The 10,813-nt window shown below is 37.8% G+C and overlaps 1 pseudogene; it reads right to left on the bottom strand.

Annotated features, from left to right (window-relative positions):
- Nucleotides 1-358: 358 nt before the first annotated feature.
- On the bottom strand, nucleotides 359-10,470 carry LOC108583907 (annotated as a pseudogene).
- Nucleotides 10,471-10,813: the final 343 nt, after the last annotated feature.

Raw genomic sequence — 10,813 nt, 5'->3', positions numbered from 1 at the left:
GTTCTTTAGTGGTGACTTGTGAGATCCTGGTGCACCCATTACCCAAGCAGTATACACTGCACCATATATGTTGTATTTTATTCCTCACCCCCTCACCACACCCACTCTTTCCTCCAAGTCCCCAAAGACCGTTGTGTAATTCTTATGCCTCTGCATCCTCTTCAGTGCTAAAAGCTAAAAGAATGAAAGGACCCAAGAGGTATGCCTTGCATTCTACCAGTGGAATTCCTATGCTGTATGGTAAGTGCATATTTAACTTAAGGTTTAAATTAAAAAAAAAAAAAAACTTTCACAAGCGAAAATCTTTTCAACCTTAGAATAGGCGAAAATTTTTTAGAGGGGATGCAAAAAGCACAAGCCATAAAAGAAAAAATTTATATATAGGACATCATCAAAGTTAAAAATTTCTGTCCTTCTAAAGACAGCACTAAGGAAACAAAAAGACAAGCAGCAGACTGGCAGAAAATATTTACAATACATATATGTGAAAAAGAATTTGCATTTGAATACATAAATAACTTTTACGAGTCAATGGTAAGAACTCAAACATCCAATAAAAACATAGGCAAAAGATTTGAACAGATATTTCTTCAAAGAAGATAAACATGCATCTGAATAAATGCTCAATATCATTAGTCATCAGGAAAACGCAAATTAGAACGATGATGAAATATCATTACACTTCTACTAAAATGTCTACAATTACAAAGATTGATAATACCAAATGCTAGTGACTATGTGGAGCAACTGGAACTCTCAGACGGTGTGTACTTTTAGTGGAATGATTCATCTCACATTGGTATCTTAAACAAGTGAAGAATTATTCCTTGAAGTCGGGGCTTGAGGTTTAATTAATGTTCATATTTAGTCCTTTTCTCATTATACCTTCAGATTTTGCTAATTTCCATGGCTAGATTATTGTGTATAACCTAGCTAAATATCAAATGGTCTCTACATCAGGAAAGACACAATTGTTATTGGCCTGGTAAGTTATTTTAAGATATTATCTATATAACTACCAATTAATACATTCAACACCTCATTATCTTTGTTCTATTTTAATTTTCATAAATAATTTTGGAGGCCATACTGTATCTCCTTCTTACCATGTAAATCTTGTAATGCCTTTGGTCAAAAGTAATAAAATTCAAATCAAACACAATTAGCAATTCATGAGTTATCTTTCAGTTTATACATCAATTCCAAAAGCTGACTCAATTTATAGACTCAATTAGAATGTCAACTGTGCTAGGTTGTGGAGTTTGAACTGTGACATTGGGAAAATTCAAACATGGTTTTATTTACTCTAGAACTTTAATTTCCTGTAATCCTCTCACAATCTATAACAGCACAATGATCTCTTTGAAGTGAAAACAGAGAATCACTCCTGAATTTTACTTCTCTACACGCCTTATTTGCTCTATTTTTGTGTTATTGTGATTTTCCAAACCTAAAATAATGATTTGAAGTACAACTAAGAGGAAAACAATTTAATATGTATTTTTAAATTCCAGAATAATTAAATTCTCACAATATTTTAATGATTTGGGAGATAATTAAACATAACGTGATATCTAAGCTTAGATATCACATGCATTCTGTGGTTTCCTAAATTTTATGTAGATTTTACTCTGTATCAACTTACTGTCTCATTTTTAGTACCAATATTGATGGGCTCCGCTTCATTGTTTGATCCTTCCCAAATTTATTTAAAATGTAGTCACACATAGATTAAATCATATGTCAGAATTGCTCATGGTACACCCTGTACGTTCCTAAAGAAAGATATTTAATTAACTAAGAAAAAATAGTAGCATTCTGTAGGAAAAGCAAAAAATGCAAGATCAAAACTCCAGGTAGACTCTTTAAGCCATTATGAGTGACCTCTAAACCACAAACAATTGTAAATTCTTGGGAAAACTTTGCTTAACTGGCACTCACAATGCATATTAACTCAGAAGCACAACCCGGCCAAAAATATAAACCACTCAGTGTTTATAAATGTGAAAAGAAAATTAGCACATGAGCAAAAGGAAAAACACATCTTTGGTGTCAACCTTTCCGTGAACTTCTCTGTTGTGATTACAGTTGTTTGCTGGGTTTTGCAAAGGTGTGATGGACAGGGGGAAATGTACACCTGGAGGGAACTGTGCAGCTGTCAATAGTTGCAGACTGAAACTATGTTAGGTATAATTGTGTTCATTGTTTGTATTTCCTGATTCACAGAGCCCCTTAAAGTCACTGCAAAGGGAGCAAGTCTTACAGAGGTTCCCAACCATGTCTGCATATGAGACTCACTAGTGTTTTCAAAAATATTCAAATGCCTGATTCTTTCTACAGGTTAATGAAATAAGAACCTCTGGGCATGGAGCCTGGATATCAGTATTTTCTAATAACAGCTGGTGATTCTGATGCATAGTTAGGTTTAAAAAACACTGTATTAAAGCAAACGTTAGTAGCTTTTTCCAGCCCAGGCTTCTAAGATGATAGAGAAAGTAGGGACAAGATTGAAGGGCCCAAAGCTATTTCCAATTTATCAGAAAGTCCAAGAGAATTATACATGCAATGTACAATATCCAGGTTCCAATATCAACAGCTGGTTGATCTGTAGTTTTATTGGATTAATAGTGTATCGTGAAAGACAGCTGATGAACATAAAATGAAGAAATGAATTATTACATAAGAAAATATTTTTAGTACAACAGTTTAACCATTGACTCCATTTTGGGAAAAACTAAAAAGAGAATCTCTGAGATAGCCGTGGCTTTTGCCTATACAACATCCATTCTCCTTCTTTTGAAAACAATACCTCAATTTTGTAACGGGGAAATATCCCTTCCCCAATGTCAGCCTGAGTCTAATTGAACGTACCATCTGATTCTGAGATGAACATGTGACTCAGACCTGCATAATGCCAATATTACAACCCTTTGGCCAGAATAGTGATTCAAACCCATGAAGATAATCTGAGTCAAGCCATGGAGTGATCAGAAGTCAGCCCTGATACTTTCTAGTGTAGTAAGAAGGAAACCTGAGCCACAAATGAGAGAAAAGTCTGTGTTACTAAAAAGGCAATGAGGAGAAAAGCAGAGACTAGCAAAGAAGACAGATGAAACTGGTCTTGTGCTCATAGGCTTGTCAGTTACGTAACCGGGTAAATTTAATTTTGTTACATTTGTTCATTCATTCAATTTATTTGAGGAAAGCAATTTTGAATAGAAATTCTGTTATCAGAAACCAAACAAGTTCTAATAAATATAAGATCCCGTATTAGTGAAATTATCAGAACTAGTAGGACATCTAGAGATACTTTGCTATTCTATTTTTCTTTATTTGATTGTTTGTTCAGACAAACTAAGGCTTTAATTTCCCAGAACTAGAACCTCAAGCAAATTTCTAGTCAGTCATTCAATCCATCAACAAGTATTTAATGAGCCCATCCGTGTCTATCACTCTTCTAGGCATGAGAAAATGAAACTAAGTGGAAGGCTTTGTCCCTGCCTCCAGTAAGTTTACAAACTAGTCAGAAAGACAGAGTAAGTACATTGGAAATAACTTGGAGAGAAGAAAGCTCATAAGTTTCACTCTAAAGGAATATTAATTAACATGCTTCAAGTGTTTTATGTGAGCCAAACATATGAAACATTGTAGAAAGATCCTAAGAAATAAATAGTACAACCACTGCCCTCAAGGAGCTTATAGTTAAAGACATAAAACACTGATGGCAGAGATGATTTAAGTGCATTATAAAGCAACATGCCATAACATAATAATAAAAACAATACCTCAGTATTGAGGTCTGAATAGGTAGCATGGTAATTACTAATTTACTCTAATAGCTCAATTTCTTCCATGACTCTCAAGGGCCACCAACTTAAATTTCAGAGGTTGGTGTTTAAACACTGGATCTGTAGGATTGGGGGGTGTTTTCCCAACTCTACCACAAATTCCAGCACTTCCATGTAGAAACAGATCACCTTCTAAAAAATAAATCCTAACAACTTTTCATAATTCTCCAGTTCTCCATCATTCTACAATTTTTCATCATTCTCCAATTGGTATCCTTTAACTTTTCTTCATTTTCTAACTCTCTATCAATTCTCTATACTGTTTACAGTTCAGTTTCCAAAGTTTTCCAAGTGTAGCATAATCTAGTTCTTGTGTTAAAGATACAGGAGGAAGTGAAACAATGACCACAGGAATGTAGAATTGGATTCACGTTGACAAAATCCATTTCTTTCTTCTTTTTCTTCTTGTTTTCTTCTTCTCTTAAACCTCCAAATCCAGACTTTTTTGAAAACAAACTACTATTGGATGAAGACTAGCTTTTGTACTCCAAAAGAGTAGTCTCTTAATCAAAATGACTCCCAAGTATATGTGCATCTGTGTTTATGTGTACATTTATCTGTGTATGTGTGTGTATGTGTATGCATTGAGGGTTAAGATTTCAGACTCTGGAGCGGGGAGAGGCACCTGGAAAGACTAGGAACGAAATTTACCAAATATAGGTCCTCATTTACTTTACGTACTCCTTCACCACTTCTTCTTGTGGGGCAGGGGAGGGGTAGATTAGATTAGTACTGCAAATACGTACCAAGAACACAAAGAATATCTCAGTAATGGAATCAGAGAAAATCCAATAATTAAACGTTCCCTAGTGTCTATTCTGCTGCCTCACTTCCTTAATTTTCCTTTTCAATTCTTATTAACCTTTCTGTTAATGCATGGATAGGAGAACATGAGGCACTGAAATGGAAATTACATGATTTGGCTACTTATAACTCTTATTTTTAAATAAAAAGTTGACATTTAATTGAGAGATGGAATAATAAGGTTAAAATACTAGCCAATGTGATCCCCACCCACACACCCAGAATGGTCTCTTACCATGTCTTTGGTTTACTCTCTGCTTAGTCAGCTAAGCTGTTCTCATCTGATTGTTTCAGAAAAGGGATTTGACAACATAAAACAGAAAAAAAGTAATCACTTCTTGGGTTTTGAATTCAGAAGTCTAAACAATGAGGCAAAAGAGTAGAAAGGAGTCTTCTATATAAGATTCATAATATAGCAAACAATTTAGGATAAAATATGATGAAGTGCACAGCTTTCCCTAGGTTTCCATGGCCAATTTAGAAAACAGTATTCCCTGCATGTTGATAGAAGTCAAAGCAAAAAAAAAGCAACGCAAACCTAGACCTAGGTGTGTCTCCAAGGGAGGGGCATTGTCCATGCTTCTAGGCCAAGTCCAAGGCAAGGGCCAATTGCCTGAGAAGTTTATGGAATCTAGGTTGAACCAAAGGAAGCAAAACCTAAGAGAAAAAAAATGACTGCTATGTGCATTTAGATAGATAGAGCCTTCGACAATATCAGAACTTCCCTCTTCTCAGGGTGGCAGAGGAAAACAAAATTGACTTTTGTTAAGTGTGGCTCAGACATAGCAAGAGAACCACTGAACCCAAAATGATTGTGCTTACTGGAATAAGGCATATCTCCATGGTGACTCAAGTGGACTAACAGCTGCAGTCCAGATGGGACAATGTCACAGCCATTGTGAACAGAGATCACTGTGGATAAGGCAATGGATGTCTTCAAAGACAGCTATAAGGGCAAAAGACGTTGAAGACCAGATTTGCCTACTGCCACCTCTGCCCATGCAGAGTCAACCATATGCAAGATCTTAACATTAAATCATTTATAAAGACAGATGGTATATCTGTTAAGCTCTATAAAAAACTGACAGGTATAGGTAATCAAAATCTATTATCCAGATGAATAATAATGTTCAAGTGACTGTTTCTAATGCAAAAACTTTTCTTTCATATTGATGATCACAAATTTCTGTGAGTGACCTCTTTCTAAAATGAAGCAGATCAAAATTTTACAACTGACAAATACGTTCAATAGCCAACACAAACCTTAGAGTAATAAAATCTGAAACTGTTGCACTTCACCCTCTTAAAAACAAAGACATGACTGAAATATTTGCAAGCCAACAGGCACCAATGGCATAGCTTCAAACAAGGCTCAGTAATAGTGCCATTTTCCTTACTCCCAGAGCAATGAGTGGGTGACTTAAGACCAGAGCAGAGTAAACCTCTGAGCTATTATGCTGGGAGTAAATTAAAAAGTATTTATAATATCACTCATTTGCTACCTCCACACTTGCATAACATTTACATCATATTGAAGTATGCTGCTTTGAAATGCCTTGTATATTTCCAGGATCTATGCTTACTGCCATCAACCAAAGCTGTTTGAGGACAGGGACTGTGTCAAATTCAATGGAAACCTCTTAATTTCGTTAGACTTTTCTCCTGTATTGATATTGTTTCCATTTATTCTTCTTATAGCTCTCTTTGCACTTTGCTCCTTGACTTGAAACATTCAGTAAATAATTACTGACCACCCACTATGTGGGATGTAAGGTCCTAAGCCCTGAGAAAAATTATGTAAAGAAGAAAGACAAAGTTTTGGCTCGCATTGAGTCTACAATCCAGTGCAGAAATTTAATTTTTAAAAAAGGATATATGAATTAAACAAGTTCAGATTGTGACTGGTGCTAGGAAGAGAGTAAAATAAAATGCTATACTATAGCAGGATAATATGTAAAGCCCATTTTAATTTAGGGATATCAGGAAAGGCTACTCTGAAGAGATGTCTTGTGAGCTGAGACTTGAAGGATTATAATGAATCATATAATGATCATCTTGTAATGATCTGAAAACAAAAGGGAACTGCAAATGCAAAGGCTCAGACATAGGATCAGTCATGCTTTTTGTCAAGGAGACCAGTGTTTCTTAGTCTGAATGATCTAGAGAGGGAGTAATAGAAGGTCCTAGGAAAGCAGAGAGGGATCAGCTTTCATTGGACTTTGTAGTACATATTGCCACTCTCCCTGTGATTCTTCTCTTCTCTTTCTGACCATTCCATCTTAATCTCCTTCATGAACTCTTCCTGCTCTGCCTGGCTCTCAAATACTGTTGTTTTCCAGATTTCAACCTTGCCTCTATTTTTCCCCTTCTGGTTTTTCCCAGATTATCAGCACTATCAACCATTTGCTGGAAACTCCAAAATCATTATATCCAGTTGTACAGTGTACTAATTATGACTTTAAAGCCCCAATGATGGCCGAAGAACTACACAAATGTCAACATAGAAGAGTTGTCCGAAGCCAGGCATGGTGGTCCACACCTGTAATCCCAGAACTTTCAGAGGCTGAAGCAGAAGGATATCATGAGGCCAGGAGTTCAAGGCCTTGGCCTTCCAAATTTCTGGGATTACAGGTGTGAGCCACCATGCCCAGCCCAGAGCAATACTTTTAAATGGCAGTCATATCATGTTTCTTATCCAATGTTTTCTCATTTCTCTTAAGTATCATCCAAATTCTTTACAATGATTCACCATCTACCACCACGAACATCATATTTCATCTCTCCTCTGTCCCTTTTGCTCACTCTTCTCCAGCCACACGGGCCTCCCTACTTCTCCTTGAGCATGCCATGCAAGCCCTCAATCATGGCTTTGTCACAGGCTGTTCTCTCTGCCTTAAAAGCTCTTCCCCTCCGTACGCACATGGCTCACTCTTTAACTTCCTTCAGATTCCTTCTGTGACAATCTTACATAAAATAGAACACCCACCTCCCCCATCACTTTCTATGGCCAATACTCTGCTTTATTTTCTCTTTACTACCTTTATTTCTCTATTTTCAGCACAATTCTAAATTAAGCGGGTATTTTTAAAATTTATCTGCCTCCTCCATTAGCATATAAAATTTATGACGACAGGGATTATTTTCTTAGTCATCTTCAGTCTTCTGCTCCCACAACAGTACTTAGCACACGATAGTGGTTCACTAAATATTCCTTGAATGAATTAGCAAATCTCCATGCCCCTATATAGGCTATTTTTTTGTGTGTCTGACATATTACACCTTTTCTCTTGGTGTGGAGTTGCGGCATCTGCTAATTGAAGCAGATATGCACTGTATTTATCCCTGTCCAATATCCTAGATCCCTCCCTCCCCACCCCCAACAGTCTACTACCTTATACCAAGTATTGCAGATATGAGCCCAAGTCATCCCAGACAATCCAGTGAACAAGTTGGGTGTAATGCACTGGTGCGAACTGTGAGATATAAAAAACTCCCTTTCAATCTTCATCAAAGTTCTGCGGTAGAAGAAAATCGGAAGCCAAATTCTTACTCTTCTCACAAGCAAAATATGCTTGTATCACAAGTCCTTCAGGAATTCCCACCTTTCTATAGCTTCTTTTTCCTGAGGCGTTACTTGAATGTAGTTCATAGGACCATTTCCAGGTTCTGCAATTCCTCCACTGCCACCTCCTCCTCCTCCTCCTCGACCATCAGCTTCTCAAACTGGTTCATTTAACATCTGAATAAAATGCTCCTTGTGTTGGCTAATTTGCTGAAGTAATTGAGGATTCTCTCCACCTATCTATTGTTGTAACGCTGGAAGCAGGGAAGTATTCTGTTGAATAATTTGTCTCATCTGTTGAAACTGAGGCTGATTCCATAAAAATTCAAGGAGATGTTCCAGAACTTGTTGTTGTCGTTGCTGTCGTAGTTGCTGCAACTGCAGCCAGTGTTGAAGACTGAGGAATCCCAGTACTAGCTGCTTGGTGGGGGTCAACCACAACCTGACTTTATCTCCAGGGATTCCCATTACAAGATACTCCACTGCCCTGTCAGGGTTCTTGAAACTGGCTCTCGGGGCTGCAATTACTTGCTCTCATTCATAGCCCATTGGCATGATCTCAGTTACCATATTGTCATAAGGCTGACCTGTCACAAGTGCACTCGTTGCATCTTCGAAAAGGTTTGACCAAGAAGAATCTCACAATGTACAATCAGTTGATGTCGGCCTAGTAGCCACTGGTGTCTCTGCTGGCATTTCTGCAGGTTTCTTTTGTTTAGTTGCACTAGCAGGTGCAGGTTCAGAAGACACTGTCACTGATACTGGAGTGATAAATGCGGGTGTGAAAGTGGGAGCCAAAGCAGGGACAGGGGTTGGAGCCTGAGCCACAGTTGTTGCTGTGGAGGAAGTTAACTGCTGTAGTGCTGGCAGGAGCTGACTGCTGAGTTGTAGCTGGTGCTGGTGTTGACACTGCTTTGGGTTTGGTCACCATAACCATAACCACCACAAAGATTTTCTCATCAATTTTATATTCTTTGAGAGCAGTATCATCATTGAGGATTTCGCCTGCATAAATTAATTTTTGACCTGCTACCGGAGAGGCATCTTTCGCCTTTTCAGATTCTATCTTCTCTTTCAGTGCTTTCACTGTCTCCTCCGGGTCAATGTCTATCTTGAAGGTCTGCGGCTGGAGGGTCTTCAGGGTGACCTGCATGGTGCCACTGCACAGCTCGGCTGCGGGGCCTGCGCCGGGTGCTGGCTGCTGGTGGGGTGGGGGGGCGGGTCTGTGGCCTCGTTAGATAACTTTTTATTTCTCTTGGAATAATCCTTAGATATGCAAATGATGAGTTGTATAATAAATGTATAGTTATTTTAATAAGAAACTGCCAAAATGTTTCCAATGGGGCTGAGTCATTTTGCATTCCCACCAGGAAAGTGTGAGAATTCTAGTTATTTCACATCTTTACTGACACTTGGTATTATCATTCTTTGTTATTTATGCCAATCTATTTCTTATAGACGTCATGGCAGGCTAGTGTCTGCATAACTAGAGCAGAATTCAGGGACACTTAGGCCTTACAGAATAACAAGAACTGATCTGCAAATGCGTTTGCATAGCAGCTTGATGAGGCCCATATAGTCGAGCCTGGGGCAAAGAAAATAGCCAAGGCTTTCTGTACCCAAGAGCTGAAAGGGCACAACAAAACCAAAAGGACTGTAGGATTTAGAAGATAAGGATGCACAGGATAAGGATGCAGCCAGAGATCACGGTTGGACTACAAATGTTAGTAGTGAACAGCAGCACAAAAATATGGAGAAGTAGTGATCTGATTAATGACTTGGGGTGTGACAATATTACAGAGAACAAAAATCCGCCTTCAGACTGATGCCATGTCCTCACAGAACTTAGATATAATCCTAGAGAGCAAAAGAAGAATAAAACTATGCTTTCCTTAAGTTGACAGAGCTTAAATTCTAAATTTACCAAGTTTATGTCCTGAAGTGACTGAATTTACTTAAGAATAGCAATATTAAGCTGTTGCCCAACAAGCAGTTTGTAGGTAAGGATGGAAATTCAAATTGTTTACTAAAAATACATTTGACTTCTGCATATTTGTATTTTCTGTGTGAAAATTCACCCACATCATAACATGTTTCCACCTATTCAGATGTCCTTGCTTAAAAAAAACTGTCCATCTTTGAGTTTCATGTGTATTTGGTAGTGATCATGACATATATATTAGAAAAATGTATAATAAAAGAATATTTCTGTAATCCCAGCACTTTGGGAGGCCAAGGCAGGCAGATCCCTTGAGGTCAGGAGTTTCAGACTAGCCTAGCCAACATGGTGAAACCCCATCTCTACTAAAAATATAAAAATTAGCCGAGCCCAGTGGCGTGTGCCTGTAATCCCAGCTACTCGGGAAGCTGAGGCAGGAGAATCACTTAACCCAGGAGGCAGAAGTTGTAGTGAACCAAAATTGCCCCATTGCACTCCGGCCTGGGAAAGAGAGGGAGACTCTATTTAAGAAAAAAAAAAAAAGATTTCAATTAAGGCTCTAAAACAACAACTTGATATAGTTTTTGTTTTCTTTTTTTAAATTATTATACTTTAAGTTCTAGGGTACACGTGCACAATGTGCAGGTTTGTTACATATGT

The sequence above is a fragment of the Papio anubis genome, chromosome 2, assembly GCF_008728515.1.
Source record: "Papio anubis isolate 15944 chromosome 2, Panubis1.0, whole genome shotgun sequence".
Lineage (NCBI taxonomy): Eukaryota > Metazoa > Chordata > Mammalia > Primates > Cercopithecidae > Papio > Papio anubis.
The sequence above is the reverse complement of the archived record's forward strand: the minus strand, read 5'-3'. Positions and strand labels throughout refer to the sequence as shown.